Source organism: Symphalangus syndactylus, chromosome 6 (genome assembly GCF_028878055.3).
Source record: "Symphalangus syndactylus isolate Jambi chromosome 6, NHGRI_mSymSyn1-v2.1_pri, whole genome shotgun sequence".
NCBI classification, from domain to species: domain Eukaryota; kingdom Metazoa; phylum Chordata; class Mammalia; order Primates; family Hylobatidae; genus Symphalangus; species Symphalangus syndactylus.
Genome location: NC_072428.2, coordinates 24,254,399 through 24,272,540, shown reverse-complemented (window position 1 = coordinate 24,272,540; position 18,142 = coordinate 24,254,399). Strand labels below are relative to the sequence as shown.

The following is an 18,142-nucleotide window of genomic DNA, read 5'->3' as shown; positions in this document are numbered from 1 at the left end:
AGAAAATTGACAAAAATGGACAAATGGGCTTCCTGTCTACAGGGACCTAAATGTCGGTTCCAGGCAGGAGCTGCCTTGCTTACTGGTTAAGGAGAACACTCTTAGGCTCTACTTTCACTTTAGGATAGGGTTAAAGTTAAAATTGCTCAGATGAAGAAGTGAAAATCCACCCAATTTCTCTCTATGTTAGCCATTTCTCTTGGCTTTATTCATTGTGGCAGATACACAAAAATGACTAATGGGGATTTCATAAAAGCTTAGTCAGATTGTTAATAATCCCTTCTGCTCTCCATCAGCAGCGTGCTTTAAAGTTTTCAAAGCATCTTCACACACTTTAACCAATTTCAGTTCAATTAAGCAAATATTTCAGTAACACAACGATTAGAAAGGCACTGCTGCTTGCCCACATTCAATCAGGGGAAGTGATCTGGACCTTCGTCCAATTCTATAAGGTAGCAAAGAAGATGTTTTCAGGAAGGCACTGTAGCCTCCCTCCACCTTTTTTTTTTTTTTCCAAGAAACAGAGACACACCCAAACTTGATCAAATTAAGTCAAAGTGAAGCTCAGCGCAGTATAAACATTTAGAGACCTCAGGAAAACCAGGAAGGCTGAGATCCAGTGCCACTTTCTCTCAACAGACCACATGGTCTGCCTTATCTCTACTTCTGGCTTTCTGCTCTTACTATGCTCTTTCTTGATCATTTCCCTTTCTTTCTCATTTCACACAAGGCAACAATCCTCACTTCTCAGTTTGACCATGCACCACTGTGATATTGTGAAATGTCTATTTCACAGTAGATAGTGTCAGAATTGAATGGCATCAGAGAACATCCTCCTGGCCTGCTGGAAAATGTGCTGCAGAATTGGTTGCTGGTGGAGAGAAATCCCCACCCACTTGTTGGTGACCAGAGGTGACATGCTCTATGTTGGGTGGTTTTGGCTGTGTGAGAGAAGGAAAAAGACCTTGGGTTTTTCCTATATATATCTTAGAATCACCAATGGCCAACATCCTTGTCTCAGTTCAAATTCCTGGAAGAGGTAATCTGGTTGTCTGAGGGCTTCACTCTTCAGAAACTAACAAATCATGGGTTACTGGCTAGCTGGGCCTTTGGACAGGGCAAGCAACAATTGACACATTTAAGATGGCAGATCAAAAATTATGATCTTTATTTGAGAGATAAGGAAACTAAATCTTGCCAGGTTAAGCAACCTGCAAACATTCGCATGACATTTATGCAGCTGAGTCACATCCACATTCTCTCCCTGTCACCTCCTCTCCTGGGAGCTAGAAATATTGAAGTCATTTAAGTAGGAGATGATTATTAGACATATATGTACAACTATAGGTTTTTATATTTATGTTTTATTTTAGCCATTAACACTTTCCTTCCTAATAATTGACAAGAGTACAAATCTTCTAATTAAAGGAGAAATTGCATTGGCTTAAAATAAGAGAATAAATTATTTCTTTTTGGTGGTTAATACAACTAAAGCTCTCATTTGTACCCTATCAGTTAATCTATTGACTATTAATATCACTTAATCAGAAAGATGGAGGAGGAGAGTAACAATGACTAATACACCGTCAAGATTTTAATTTGGAAACAGAACACTACATCTTTTTACATACTAAATGCACAGTAGTGACGATTAATTTCATTCTTGCTGTGAGTGCTTTATGTGGCAGCCTCCTATTGGGTCTAAAAATCTGGCTCTATCATGAATGGGATCCATGGGATAGGATGGTGCCATAGATGACTTGCTTTGCTTCTGGGAAGAGGAAATGATTTACTTTCCCTTCACACTATCACCACCACCACCACCACCAGAAATGAGAGGGTTTTGTAGAAACATTACCATATACTTCGTAAAATGATTGGTTGCTATAAAACATTGTCCAGGGTGGAATGTGCAATTTGCAAAGAGGCCAGGGGAAGAACATTTCTGGATGTGTATGCGGTTGAGTTTTGTGTTAGTGGACACCCCAGTTTGGTCCACCACTTGAGGCCTGATAGCAATGGCCACAAACACAGCAAGCCACAAACCAACCCTTGCTCAATCCTGCAATTTAAAGGGATGACTCATTCAAACTCACTGTAGTTAGACAACTACACTGATTTTAGACCAACTCCTTTCCCCTCAACATGTCAGTGTGGTTTTTTGTTTGTTTGTAACAGCTTTTATTACTCACATACCATAAAATTCACTCATTTGAAGTGTACAATTCAATGGCTTTTAGTATATTCAGATTTATACAACCATTGCCACAATCAATTTTAGAACATTTTCATGAACGACGAAAAGCTCCTGTACCCCTTAGCAGCAACTTCCCAGCTCTTCTAATCCTAGGTAATCACTCATCTACTTTTTTTCTCTAATTATTTGCCTATTCTGGACATTTCATACAAATGGAATCATAATATGTGGACTTTGGCACTGGTTTCTTTCACATAGCATAATGTTTCCAAGATTCATCTGATTCATGTTGTAGCATGAATCAGAACTTCATTTTTTTAATGACTGAATAATATTCCACCTTACGGACATGCAGTTTTATATATCCATTCACCAGTTGATGGACATTTGGGTAGTTTCTACTTTTTTGGCTATCCTAAATAATGCTGCTGTGAACATTCATGTACAAGATTTTATATGACCGTATGTTTTCAATTCCCAGGAGTGGAATTGCTGGGTCATGTGGCATCTTGGTCAGCTTGGGTTGCTATCACAAAATACCATCAACTGGGTGGCTTATCAACATCAGAAATTTATTTCTCACAATTCTGGAGGCTGGAAGTCAGAAATCACACTGACGTGGTCAGGTAATGGGGAGGGTTCTTTTTCAGGTTGCAAATGGCCCTCTTCTCATTGTTTCCTCATATGGTAGAGAGCAGACAGAGAGGGAGAGAAAGCAAGCTCTCTTTTCTTTTTTTCTGAGGGCACTAATCCCATTCTTGAGGGCTCCACTCTGATGACCTAATTACTTCCCCAAGGCCCCACCTCCTAATGCAATCACATCAGGGTTTAGAATTTCATCAGATGAATTTTGGAGAGCAGACACTAACATTTAGTTCATAGCATATGGTAACTCTTATATTATTCTTTTGAGGAACTTCCAGACTATTTTCCAGAGTGGTTGCACCATTTTATATCCCACCAGCAATTCAGTATCTTTTAATAAGTGGATTTTAGAGGTTCCAGCAGCAGCTCTGTTTATCCCCTGGCCTTTTTACACTCTGGGAAGCTCATAAAATAAGCCTTTATGGGTGCTGAGTAAGACAGGTACCCAGAATCCCTCCACCTACCAAGAGCTTTCAGAAGGAACGTTAAAGAATGCTTAGTCCAATGTTTTTCAAAGTGTATTCCCAGGAACACTGATTTCATGGAATGTTACTAACAAAAGAACATCTCTTCTTTTTTTTTAAAAAGGTGGTTCTTTGCTCAGATATATTTGGTTTTCATTGGGTTAAACCAACTTAAACAGACTCTTTTCTTCAGGATTTCTCAGAGCTATTAATATGCTAATGTATACAATAAATTTCCAAAAGGCAAATTGAGAGTTTCTAAGCAATGTTTATTTGACCGTAGGATGAAAGTTTTCCCCCATCTGGGAGCAACTTCCAGAAATTATAATCCTCAGAAGACACTGAAATGTTGATCTGGTCCAATCCCTTCGTGTGGCACGTGCCCTCTCTCAGGAGTTCCTAATGATCATAATCTTCTTTGCTACCATTTACCAATGGTCTGTTATGTTAGGTGCTTCACGTACGTTAATTTGAATGATCCTTTCCAAAATTACCTCAAAAAGTTAAGAAAAAATCCTTTAAAAAATAAATGGGAATGATGTTAGTCCCCTCTCACAGAAGACTAAACTGAGGCTCAGAGAAGTTGGGCAACTTTCCTCCAAGGTAGCACAACTAAATGGTAACAGCACCTGGACTTGAATCGAGGTCTGGCTCTCTTCAAAGCCTCCTTTTTGACCACTACGCTGCATCCTGGGGACTGCACTTCATATTTTTCTGCTGGATTTGATACCAATTTAAAATAAGGAATAGCAGGGGCAAGCCAGAGGCCAAACTAGAAATTTAAGTATAAAGGTCGGTAAATAATTGAACTATTCTCAAGAGATAGCCTAGGTATTGGCAAGACTATTACCTCCTTAGACTCATACACAGCTTCTTACACACACACACACACACACACTCACTCACTTGGACTAATTACTTGTCTTTTCCAAATGGCTGTTTAATCCATTAGTGTAGTTTTTTTTTTTTTTCAACCAGAGCAAAAACTAAGTACTGGGATATTTGGAGAAAGTAGAGACCAGAAAATGCAACCAGGTCCAATTCAACTGCAAAATTACTTCCTCACAGAGCAAAATGGCTGGCTATGACACCCAAGTTGTTCAGTGGGACATAATGGGCAGAGTGAAAGAGGCATCAATGGCTGTGGCCTCTGAGGATAGTCACGAATTCCTCTGGATTGTAATTGCTTCATGTGTGTAACCCTTAAAAATCCAAGTCACCATGTGGCCCAGTATCTGCAAAGAAACACAAATTCAACATTTAAAAAAGTAAAACCAATGTAAATATTGTCTGCAGTATCTTAAGAGTGAAGGTGAGAAGGTACATTAAAAACACATAATAAGGCTGGACGTAGTGGCTCATGCCTGTAATCCCAGCACTTTGAGAGGCAGAGGCAGGAGGATCTCTTGAAGCCAGGAATTTAAGGCTGTAGTGAGCTATGATTTTGCCACTGCACTCCAACCTGGGAGACAGAGCAAGACCCTGTCTCAAAAAATAATAAAATAAAATAAAATAAAATATAAATAAAATAAAATAAAATAAAAATAAAATAAAATAAAATAAAATAAATAAAAAATAAACAAAAACAGAACAAAACGTCTAGAAACGATTTTTTCCATAACTCCTCCTCTTTCTTTCTACCTCTCACATGTACAGGAGGGCCCTCAAAGGTCTTTCCTTCCCTCACTCTAAGGATCCCAAAAGACTCTGTCTAGAACTCACAGCTTAAAGAGTCTCGCTCTTCTTCTTCATCTTTCTCCTTTCCTTGTCTATCCTGTAGTTCCCTATCTTTCCCAATTTAAATCTTGCTTCCGTGCTGGAATCTCTGTTCCCCCCACTCACCTTTACCTCCTCTGACACAGTGAAAGCTGAGGCATGTAGGAGATCAGGAGTGTACAGGTGTGTCTGTGTCTGTGTGGTGTGGGGGTGGGTGTGGGTAGGAGGTGGTGGGGGTGGACAGTGAGAAGATCACAGATAATATAATCAGGTTGCTTCTGGTCACTGCTAACATTGTGAGGTGTCTGAACAGAAATCCAACTCTAAACAAATATCTTGAAAAAGTAATATACACTTAAGGCTCCCATAGGACTACCAAAGGGGAGAACTACATAGCATGACCTCCAGCCAGTGTCATAGTGAGTCTCTCAGCAGAGCCAACTCAGCCTGACAGCTGCTCCCATTTCTGGCCTTTTGGCCTCCTTACAAATCTGTGAGGTTTTTTTTGTTTTTTGTTTTTGTTTTTTTTTTTTTGAGACAGGGTCTCACTCTTATCACCTAGGCTGGAGTGCAGTGGCACAATCATGACTCGCTGTAGCCTTGACTTCCCAAGCTCAGGTGATTCTCCCACCTCAGCCTCCCAAGTAGTTGGGACCACAGGTGCAAGCCACCAAGCTCGGCTAATTTTTTATTTTTTTTTGTAGAGACAGGGTTTCTCCATATTGCCCAGGTTGACCGCAAACTCCTGCAATCCTCCTGCCTCGGCCCTCCAAAGTGCTGGGATTACCGGTGTGAGCCACTGTGCCAAGCCTGTGAATTATTGTATATGAAGGTCTTGAATTTTGTCACATGTGTAAAATAATGACGTTGGACTAAACAGTCTCTTCCATCTGAGAAGCCAATGATTCCATGAGATCTGTGTTCTCAAAGTGTAAGTTATTTACAAGGGGAAATCCATACCCTGAAAGAGCTGAACTATGGAAACCTTGCCTTTTCTGTCTCACCAGCCCTAAATCTTACGCCTTAGGCAGTGTTATATGCAGGGTGAAGAGGTACCACTCAGATCTGTGAGCTCTGCTTTTACACTTCACCTAATTCTTCCCTTTGGGAAGAAGATAATATCATTTTTATCTGCCCAATATTGCCCCGTCTCACCTCTTCTAGAAACAGATCTTGCTCCTTTTGTGCCAGTCACAACCCCCGACTGTCTGGTCACAATGGCTGACCAAAGAAGGTGGTGAAATGACCCAAGGCCCATCAGGGTGTATCCTTAGGGATTTTTCCAAATATCAGCTGAGGAGAGAGAGCTCTTTTGCATCTTTTGTAGGAAGCTGTAACTGGGTAAGCCTATCTCTTGGAGGATCTGGTCTAGGGAAATGAAGACAACAGGCAGGGAGATGCAGAAAGGAAATGGGAAAGCATTCACCTGGTGACGGAGCTCCTGGATCCCAGCTTCTCCAAGCTCAGCTCCACTCTACACATTCTGCAGTTTGAGTCTGTGAATTCATGAGGCCCCCTTTTTTGCTTAAGCCAATTTCATTTGAGTTTGGGCCACTTACATCCAAAGAGCCTTGCTACTCAGTGTTGGGATGAAGAGTTGGCAGTTAGCATCTGCAAAGGGCTTGGAGATTCCAGGGACATGCTATGCCCTCTTCTATTTGTTTGCAAAGTGTAACAGGACTCTAACTCTTCATTCTTGTGTCCTGGCCTTTTCTGGATGCTTAAATAACGTATCAAATAATCTTGCTCACTTCCATTCCTTCTCTGTCCAGTTTGTGGAAAGCAACCTCTGCCTGCTTGTACTGGGAGCAGCCCTTCTAGATGTCATTCACTGGCACTCCTCAATCAGAGAGACCTTTGTTTACAAGTTAAAGGACATTTGTAACTGCCACAAAATGCAAATTCAGACTGCTTCCCTTCACTTTCTGGTAGTATTAATATTTGCATTTCTTAGATTTCCATATTAGCCACAAAATGGTCTACCAGTTTAAAGAAGGTAGAAACTGCAAAATGACTATTTAAGACCAGGTGATCTGACAGTTCAAAGGCCTTCTTATGCATGCTTGCAGTCCTTGAAACATATCCATATAGTATTAATATTGTTTTTAATTATTTGTGCGCAAGGAGATTTTTTTTTTAATTTAAACAAGAAGGTGTTAAATCCTCTGCTATATGGGGAGAACTGCAGTGCCTGAACACCCACCCCTCTCTTTCTCTTGGACTTCAGTGTTATTAGATGAGGTTTGGGAAAGTTTTGTTAGCACTTTTTATATGACACTGGGACAGGAGAGAAAATGAATTCAAGCTCTACCAGGGTTCCAATGTTAAACCTGGAAGGTGCACATGGCCATGCTCAGCATTACTGTAGGGTATTACTTGGGTGAGTGCACACCCTTCCCTGCAAACTGAAGTTCTACTACATGCCTGCACTCATGTCCTACCACTCTTATTGGGTTGCATTTCAACTTCACTGGCCTGCTTTCCGTCCTTGAACTTGCTAAACCCATTTCTGACTTAGGATCTTCCCACCGTTTCCTTTGCCCAGAATGTGCTCTCTCCCCTGGCTCCTTCATGATACTGAGGTCTTCAACATAAGCCTCATATCCTCAAAGAAACCTTCCTGTAACACCCTGTTCCAGGCCTTTATTGTTGCCACACCAAAACAGTGGCTTAAAACATTAATGATTATTTATTTGGCTCTGGAGTCTGAGAGAGTGGGATCTCAGCTTAGGAGTTCTCACTCCGCGTCTTTCATGTGGTTGTTGTCGAATGGGCATCTTGAAGTTTTTTCCATCATATATCTGGGCTGGGAAGATTCAAACATCTAGGTGCTGGCACTGCTAGCTGCTCAGGTCTCTCTCTCATTCCTCTGAGTTGTCTGTCCACATGGTGGCCTCATGATAGCTGGACTTCTTACATTCAGCTGAAGGCACCTAGAGTGAATGTCCCAAGAAAAATCAGCAGAAGCTGCATGGCCTTTTCAAACTGAGAGCCACTTCCTTTGCGTCCTATTCTTCCAGGTAGGTACAGAGGCCCCTCAGGTGCAAGAGGAAGGGACATAGACTCTACCTGCTAATGGAAGACTATCAAGTACCTGAAGACTTGCTTTAAGACCACCACACACTACATACTTTATAAAACAGCCTCCCCAGCACCATATCACTTCACTTTGTTATAATTCTTTGCATAGCCCATAGTGCTATATGTCATATTTTCTTATTTGTTTATTTTGTCTCTAACCTCCAAAAGAATATAAATTGTGAAAATAGGGGCCTTATGTATCTTATTCACCACTGTATCCTGGTGTTTAGTGGAGCAGTGCCTGGTACTTAGTAGACAATAAGTATCTATCAAATATTAATAAATAAATGGAGGATAAATGGCAAGGGCTATTCTGAAGGGGCATCTCACCGAGATTGTTATTGTGGGCTCCACTTTGGATGACGATGGACCCTCCTCACCTTCCTTTCTCTACTTCCTTCTTTTTACCTCCCTTCTCTCTCTCCCTCAAAATAATTTCTAATCACCGATGTCAGTATTTCAAACCTGGAGTCCTTGGTGTAATTGTGATCCATTGGATTCAGCTTTTACTGCCTTGTTTTTGAGAACAAACATACCGAAACATGCCAATTTCATCATTTGGATGTGTCAAGGATACTTACACAAGCCTGCACCTTGCTTATTTTACAAATCACAGATTGGCTTGAATCTGCCTTTTGTTTCTTAGGACTTTTTGGTTTGTTTTGCTTTGTTTTTTTTGCTTTCCTTCCAGCCAGATAAGCTGAGATCTGGTCTGTTTCCACTGAGGGGTAGTCATCAGTCTACCCTTCTCAACATTTCTGTTCCTGAGATTTAGCTACAGACTTCACAAGCTGTAACATTCTAACTACGTGTCATTGCCACCATTGTCTCTTGTCACAATCCTAATTCTATGTTCTGATAATAAAACTTCATTAGTGTCTGCACCTCCTTTCCCATACCTTTGAAACACTGTCTTCTGCTGAAACGATTAGCAGCGCGCTGCGTCAGATCATTCGGCTGTCTGACAGCCATTGTGAGTGAGCTAAATGAAAACTTCTGACAATTTCCATTATCGTCAAATGGAGACATTTACCTGTACAAATATTAAAGGTTATTTAAAGATGTAAACGGACCTCATTTCATTAGTGGTATGCATCAGGTAATAATTTAAAACAACTACCCAGCCTCATTCGAATAAATTGCCAGCTCATTTTCTGAAAGAAAAATGTCATTTCTCCAGGCTGTGTTTTTAACTGCTTGCAATGGTAGAAGATGAAAACAAAAAAAACCTATGAATATTTCAGAACAGAAAATGTTCAAGTTCTCATATTGTTTAACATAAACCAGACAAAGGGCTATTGTTCTGAGAACCTGACTGAGAGTTGCCCAACCAGAGGAGACAGTGAAAGATCAATGACATCAAAACGGGCCTTAAAAAAAGGAATAGTAGCAATGGCGATTGAATCTTCCTGAATTCCAGTTCCAGAAATTCACTAGAAAAAAATCAGGATGTGTGGAAATACTTATCTACAAGGATGTTCATCCCAGTGTTATTTATAATGGCAAAAAAAAGAAGGTAGGAAATGAAAAAAATATATGTATACAAGGCTAAGGGATTGCAGGTGTTTGAGACAAGCCTAGCCAACATGGTGAAACCCTTTCTCTACTTAAAAAAAAAAAATACAAAAATTAGCCAGGCATGGTGGCGGGTGCCTATAGTCCCAGTTACCCGAGAGGCTGAGGCATGAGAATTGCTTGAAGCTGGGAGGTGGAGGTTGCAGTGAGCAGAGATGGCGACACTGCACTCCAGCCTGGGTGACAGGGTGAAACTCCATCTCAAAAAAAAAAAAAGAAAAAAAGACTAAGGGATTGGACAATATATTAGAATACAGCCATATGATGGTCTGGAGTAAAGATGATTAATAAATGTATTATAGAAGAATTCATTATAAATAATATGTAATAAATAGGGCACAGTGGCTCATGCCTGTAATCTGAGCACTTTGGGAGGCCAAGGCAGAAGGGTTGCTGGAGGCCAGGAGTTTAAGACCAGCCTAGGCAACGTAGTGAGACAGTCTCTATAATGAATTTTTTAAAAATTAGCTGGGCATTGTGGCGCACACCTGTAGTCCCAGTTACTCATGAGGCTGAGGCAGAAGGATTTTTTGAGCAGAAGAATTCTAAGATGCTGTGAGCTGTGACGGTGCCACTGTACTCCAGCCTGGATGACAGAGTGAGACTCTGACACAAGAAACAAAACAAAACAAACAACAACAAAATAATACATATACTATGATATCATTTATAAAAAGATAAACATCTATATTTGCATTGACATGGACGCAGGGAGGGGAACATTACACACTGGGGCCTGTGGGGGGGTTGGGGGCTAGAGGAGGGATAGCATTAGGAGAAATACCTAATGTAGATGATGGGTTGATGGGTGCAGCAAAACACCATGGCACATGTATACCTATGTAACAAACCTGCACGTTCTGCACATGTATCCCAGAACTTAAAGTATAATAATAATAATAAAATCTTAGTGTAATGTTGGACAACAAAAAAAAAGGAAGAAAAGGACTAAGAAGAAATAGATCAAAATAATTACTCGGTAGTGGGATCACTGGTAAGTTTTTAATTTTTAATTTTTTAATTTTCATGGGTACATAGTAGATGTATACATTTCTGGCATACATGAGATGCTTTAATACAGGCATACAATGTGAAATAATCACATCATGAAAAATGGGGCATCCATGCCCTCAAGCATTTATCTTGTGTGTGTTACAAACAATCCAATTACACTCTTAGTTATATTGGTGATTTTTATTCTTGTGCTTTTATAATGAGAAATATACCAATAATCCAATAATCATTTGCAACTCAATGATGTTAGGGCAAGTTATTCTTGCTTAGCTGGGTCAGCTCCTCTTTCCTTCTAGTGCAATGGAGAATACTCCTGGGAGACTCAGTGCATTAATGCTCGTACTGTGGGTATTGGCAAAAGAGACATGGAGTGAGTTGGTCTAATGTTATACAGGAAGATGTTTATGCTTTCAGGATTTGGCGCCTTGAGGTCAGTCCTTTCCATTATGACCTTCAATATTACACCAGTAAAATATTCTCTAATTTGCAAATTAAAGTATTTCGTACAAAACCCTCAGGGATGAATTAGTAAGTGCATCGCAACCCTCCTCTACTTCCTTAAGCTTCACCCTCTTCAAGAAAATAGTGTCTTATAAAAGATGATAGTTTTCTCCCTTTTAGGAAGTCAGGGCTGGTAAGGCATTCCAATAGTTAGGGATTCAGCAATTTCTATCTTGTTGCTTTGCTCAGCCATTGATTCCTCTTCATAGTCCAAGCTCCAGCCATCATAGAACATTCCAGCCAGCAGGAAAGCAGAAAGGAAATGGGGGTGTGCCCCAAGGTCATGGGGCAACACTTCCATTACACCCATTGTCCAGAAGCTGGTCACATGGCCACTGCAAGGGAGCATTCTGGAAGGCTGGGAAATGTAGTCCTTATTCTATATGGCTCAGCTAAAAGTTGGCGTCCAATTTTTAAGGAAAAAAGAGAAAATGCCCTGGAGAGCATGCAGCAGCCTCTGCCATAATCATACATGTGGGCATCACAGGGAGACATGAGTCAGAGAAGACAAACCAAGTGTAACAATTTTAATCTCTTTTGCATCCACTCAACCTAGAAAGCATTTCCTGGTGCTCACATTTATTTGAAAACACTCTACATACTATAGAATTCTGAGATGTGGCCTCTGGGGAAGAAATAAAACAGCTGCAGCAAATAAAGCAGATGGGAATTAAGAATGCTGGAGGAGCTCCAAAATACAATCCCATTGTCCACTCAGTGCCCACCCTACAAAGAATGTGTGCTCCAAAATAGAAACTTTATGAAACTTTGAAGCATTTGATTAATGTAAGCCTTCATGAATAATGCAAGGCGGTGTGCCAGGGTTTCAAGTGAAGCTGAGAGAGGAGAAAGATTAGCATGCGCATCTTGGCTTTAAAAAAAATTAAGAAAAATTCACAAAGGGAACTCAAGCATTTGGGGGCAAGAGGTGTTACCACTAAAATGGCTTCTGCAGACATGCTCCCTGCGGTGGTGGAGGGTGTGGGGTGCTCAGCAAACACTGGCTGGCTCACCAGGGAGAGTCCCTGCAAGAGGGTAGGTACGGTTCACCCTCCTAAGGGCCCCCCAGGTCCAGTCCTGTATTCAGTTGGCTGCAGGCAGGCCCTGAAGATTCCTCTTTCCCCAAAAATATCTTTCCCATCTACAGGTTTCTGGAACTAGATCTTCCTCCCTCAGATATTCTTTATGTTAAATGAATTGTCTTCTGTAGAAATGCAAAGATCTTTCGGAAGGGCTGTACACACATATCACTTCAAAATACAACCCTTTCTATTCTGCCCCTAGAATGTGTTTTACACATTTTATTAGGAAATATTTAAGACTCACAAAAGGTATAAAGAATTTTTCATGATCATAAGTTAAAAGTGAAAAAGAATATGTATAGTTTAGGAACTACCTGAGTACACATTACCCAGCTTAATATATTAAATATTATCAATGGAGTTGAAGCCCCTTTGACTTCTTCCCCAGTCACATTTCCTTCCCTGCCCCTAGAAGCAGCTGCCATCTTGAATATAACGTGCATGATTCCCAAGCATGGGATGTTGCAGGAATTTATGATCTGGCCACTCACCCCCATACATCCTGCCCTTCTACTGGTTCAGGCCATTATCATTTTTCACCAAAGCCATTCATTCAGCACACATCGAACACTACTCTGGGCCAGGCACCACGACCACTGTCTCCTACCTGGTATCCTTGCCTCCAGTATTTCTCTCCATCCAATTTACCTCCCACATTGCGGTCACAATATTATATCTCTGCTCAAGAACTTCATATGGCTCCCTACTGCCTATATGCTAAAGTCCAAGCTCTTTAACATGGCATCCAATTCTATGTGAACACATTACTAGGGCCACTCCCAGAGCCTTGGAAGGGTTAGGGTAAGGATTAAGGTGGGGTTAGGGTTGCCACCAATTTCACAGTAAATGGGCTTCTGTACACATTTGCATGGCTGCAATAATACATTCCTGTGGTGTGTCTTCTCATTTTAGTGGAAGAAATTGAACAGACTTGTTCAAATCACAGCTCTTCTTTTTGCCAGACCTTGGGCAAATTGCTTTGTGCATTAGTCTATTCTCACACTGCTGTAAAGATATTATCTGAGGCTGGGTCATTTATCAAGGAAAGACGTTTAATTGACTCACAGTTCCACATGGCTGGGGAGGCCTCAGGAAACTTACAATCACCGTGGAAGGTGAAGGGGAAGCAGGCACTTGTAAGACAGCAGGAGAGAGAGAGCATGAGGTGGGGAACTTCCGAACACTTTTAAACCATCAGATCTCATGAGAACTCACTCTCTATCACAAGAACAGCATAGGGGGAACTGCCCCCATGATCCAATCACCTCCCACCAGGTCCCTGTCATGGCATGTGGAGATTACAATTAGAGACGAGATTTGGGTGGGGACACAGAGCTAAATCATATATCAATATCACTTTGCCTCTTTGAGTTTTCATTTCCTAATGGAGATAAGAACATCTATGAAAGAGACTGTTAACTAATCACCAAAATCCCTTTTGTCCTTCTTCTATAGGTCTAAGATTGTAGCTAAGATATTGCTACCCAGGTAAGGACCATATTTCTCAACTTCTTGCCAAGCCTGGGATTTGATTCTACCTTACTGAAAGTTAATATGTTAGCTTCTGACTGTTTCACTGGTGCTAATGGAAGACACAAGACCCTTAGGTCAGAGACAAAGGAGTTTAGTACTCATGACACATCAAGCAGCAGGAGCATCAGCATATTTGCATTGGTTCTTCTTGTCCTGGGTCTCATGGGGGATAATATGATGGCCCCAAATGGATGTTATGCATGCAGTGTGTTTGTGTTGCAACTCAGGAGCACCAAGCTTGGGGAATGCATCACTTTTATAGTAAGCAATAAACAAGCCTATTCATTGTCCCTGGTGGTGTGTGTGTCATAGGGAAGGATAAGTAGATGTAATTTCATTTCCTAAAGTAACTGTCTGTATAAACAACCCTAAGAAATGGCCCGAATAAAAGAGCAGTGAGGTCCTTAAAGTTCTGGTATATTCAGCAAGACACATAGGTATGCAAGAGGTCCAAGGAGGACTCTCTCCCAACAGCTCTTTTGAAACTAGATATGGCCATGTCACTTAGACTTCTTCATTAGAATATGAGGGGCAAGATATGTGTCCCTTGTGGGATGACACCTTAAAACTAGGCTATGCCTCATTTAATTCCTCTTTCCCCTTTGTGTTTGCTGATTAATGGCAATGACGAGAGAGATTTTGGAAGATAAGTGTTGAAAAGCTGCCATCAGCCTGAGTCTGGAATGACTGTGCACAGAAGAGTTGCCCATCAACTTAGAACATTCACTTCAAATTGTCACGTGCACAAGACATACACTTTTTATTCTGCAAGCTGCCTGGAAACATCATTTGTAACAGTGACTCAGTCTACCCTTCACTAATAAAACATCTCATGCGAAGGGTTGCAAGGATTAAATGAAATTCCAATGGCTAAAGCTCGTGCAGAGCTAACTCTGGGCCAGGTTCTTGCTAAAAGCTTGAGTGTGTTATTTCATTAAATAATTACAATCATCTTTCAAGGTAGGTGTCATCATCTCCATTTCATAATTGGAGATCAAAGACATTAAAAAAAATTCTTAAGCTTCAAGGATGAAAAGGTAGCAGAACTGGGACCAAATTCAGGGCTGACTAATGCCAAGCCCATGATTGTCTTCAGTGTGCCACATGTTTTCCAGGGTTTCACTTTTAGGTTCCAGGTTCTGTCTCTCTTTCCTCTCTCTCTCTTCTCACTCTTTCTCTTTAGCCATCCCATCTACCGTTGATCCCTCCTCTCTTCTTTTTATCTCCCCTTCCTCCATTTCTTCATATTGAATTATATTTTCATACCAGATAGCATACTGGAATGCAAAAAATTACTCCAGTCAAAAGCTCTGATTTTTGGTTTCAGCTTCCGCAAATCCTAGCTGTGAGTACTTGGTCAATCATTTAATTGCTCTGAGCCTGAGTTTTCTGGTCAGAGTAAAATAGATAGATCAGTAATAGTTGTCTTACCTATCTTACATGATAACCAGAAGGTTCAATTAAAATACACTGCATCGAAAGTCTTTACAAATTGAAACACATTCTAGAAATGGCAGGTGTTACTCTTTACCCCCATCCCATATGCCAGTAGTTCACAAAGTATAGTCTCTGGACAGCAGCATCAGCGTCACTGGGAGCTTGTTAGAAGTGCAAATTGTTAGGCCCCACCCAGACATGTTGAATTATGAAATCTGGGGGTGGGGTCCAGGAAACTGTGTTTGTTAAGTTCTCCAGGTGATTTTGATGCACACTGAAGTTTGAGAACCACTGTTGCACATGCTTGGACATGCGTTCACAGGCACGCACACTCATACTCAGGTAAAATCAAGTTAAAATAAATATTAAATAAAAAAGAAGCCATATAAGAGCAGCCTGTGGATGGTGTTTGGGAGAAGGAGGTAGTGAGCAGTGCTACGAAGAGGCTTGGGAGGAAGGAGTGAGATGATGGCAAGGATAAATGTCAGGCCTCCTAGTTCAGTGGAATTTCTCTCCTCTTCCCCCAGAGCTGGTGCTGTGAGCCCCACTACAGCAATTGGAGGAGGAGCAGGAAATGTGAGTCTTAAGGAAATAAGTCAATATTTATTAGGATTCTTTCCATTGTAAATAAGAGAAACCCATCACAAACAGTTTTGGTCAAAAATGAACACTTGTCGGCTTACAAAATTTAAAAGTCCAGAGGTAGATTGGCTTTATGCATAAGACAGATTCTGGGTCTCAAACACTGTCATTGGAATCTATTTCTCTCATTGTGTTGGCTCTAATTTTCCCTGTTATTTTCATCACTCTTGGGGTCTTCTCTTGCAGTGGTAAAAATAGCCAAAAGCCTTCTAAGGCCCATGTTTGATCTGTTTAGCCACTCCCATATAAGAAGGAGTGCCTCTTTCCTCATGGTTCCAGCAGAAATCCTAGGCTGACTCTCTTTGATCCTGCTTGGGGCACTGGACCAATTAACATGACTCTGATTGGCCAGACCTAGGTCATCCCCAGTCCTGGAATCTGGCAAGGCTGCACAAACTGGATCCTGAATTATCTGATGGAGCAGAGATACCTTGAACTGCTCACTTTAGGACTGCCTAGTGAGAGACACATAAAATTTCTCTTTTATTTAAGCCAGTGTGTTTTTGGGTTTCTTTGTTCTAGCAGCTTAGCTTGCATGCTAACATACCCTGTACCAAGGAAGCAGTGTGGGAAAATGGACTGATTATTTAGAGATCTGGGATCTCATTGGTTCTACAATTTGCTGTGATGTGACCAGTTTCTTCCTGTGTAAAATAAGCCATGTGGATTGGATCTGGGATGCAGGAAAATGGAATTCATCTTGAGCAGAATGGGGAAAGTAATCGTATTTATAGTCACTCCTCTGTCTGTGGGTTCTGCATCTGTGGATGCCACCAATCACGGATCAAAAATATTCATGAAAAAACAATAAAAAATAACAATACTACTATAAAAATGGTAAGAACCAATATAGTATTACATCTATTTACATAGCATTTATGTTGCATTAGGTATTATAATTCATGAGACTTACACAGAGATGATTTAAAGTATACAGGAAGATGCACATAGGTGATATGCAAATACTATGTCACTTTCTATAAGGGACTCGAGCATCTGTGGATTTGGGTATCTGTAGGGGTCCTGGAGCCAATCCCCATGGATACAGAGAGAAGATCGTACTTCATAGGGTTGTGAGAATCAGAGGAGCTAATGCCTAGGGCCTGAGACACAATAGATGCCCTATAAGTATGAACTATAATCATTATTATTAAGGTCTGCCCAGACTGACTGCAGGAGGCTGCCCGGAGGGCTGAGTTGACAAGCCTACGAATCCCCACGAGGACCACATCAGAGCTCACTGGAAATGAGCACGATTGTCACCCAGCAGTGTTCTCCATGGACACAGGACAAGGAGTTCCTTGTAATGGAGGAGGCCCCTTCCCTTCCAACTCTAGAGAATGGTATATATTTATACTAAGCCAGCATAGAAGTGTCCTCTTTTCCCCTTTTCTCTACACCACCCACACCACCACGGGCTTCAAGTAAAAAACATAAGAGTCCCTGACAGCCTTTCACTCCCTGGCAGGCCTTTTCTCCACCCACTTTCTCATTTTCTGAGCCTAACCCTTGAATCCGGAGACTCCAGACTTATGAGAGATACCTAGACTTCTTCAGCTTCTCTTTTTAAATGGTTTTTACTTCCCTCTCGTTCTGACTCAAATCTCTTCTCAGGGACTGGAAATTGCTGAGTTAAATGATATTGTCAGCCTGGTCTTTGAAGGATGCATTTCGAGGACCGTGGCCTCCCCACAGGTGCAATCCCATTTGGGGTGATTCCGCCTCTGCTGGCTCCACTAGCCTATGAAGTTCTGAATCCAAAGAGGAGCCTCCATGGGGGTTCTGGTCTGCTGGGAATCCAATCAGTAACACGATTTAGAAAATAACCCAAGTCGGAGAATCCAAATCCGAAATCCCATCCCCAATCCCTAATTGTATGCAGGGAAATGTCTTATTTTGACCATTTTCAAAAGCCACAGAAAGTGGGGAAATGATGTATGGGTGTGGGCTCAGTTGAAGAAAATAGAATCTACCCTGGAAAATAAAATCCAACTAGTTTAAACAGGGATCGTTTGCAGAGGCTAAATCCACTCCAACAGCCCTATTCTTAAATCTTTAGATTCCTTCTTCTATATCGGAGTTGGCAAACTCTGGCTTGCTTTTGTAAATAATGCTGCCACCTGTTTGTGTAAGCAAAGCTTGATTGGAACACAGCCACGCCCATTCATGTACATACTGTCTATGGCTGCTGTAGCACTTCCGACAGTGGTAGTTACAGCAGAGACCTCACGGCTCACAAAGCCCAAAACTTTTAC

The 18,142-nt window shown here is 41.2% G+C and overlaps 1 long non-coding RNA gene across 1 annotated transcript; it reads right to left on the bottom strand.

Moving 5' to 3' along the window:
• Positions 1–3,554: 3,554 nt before the first annotated feature.
• LOC129484283 (uncharacterized) lies at positions 3,555–8,921 on the bottom strand. Its single transcript, XR_008658400.2, has 4 exons — positions 8,685–8,921; positions 6,449–7,955; positions 4,213–4,541; positions 3,555–3,800 (listed from the first exon to the last, which is right to left on the bottom strand). It is a non-coding gene; the product is annotated as an uncharacterized lncRNA (long non-coding RNA).
• Between the last annotated feature and the right edge of the window lie 9,221 nt (positions 8,922–18,142).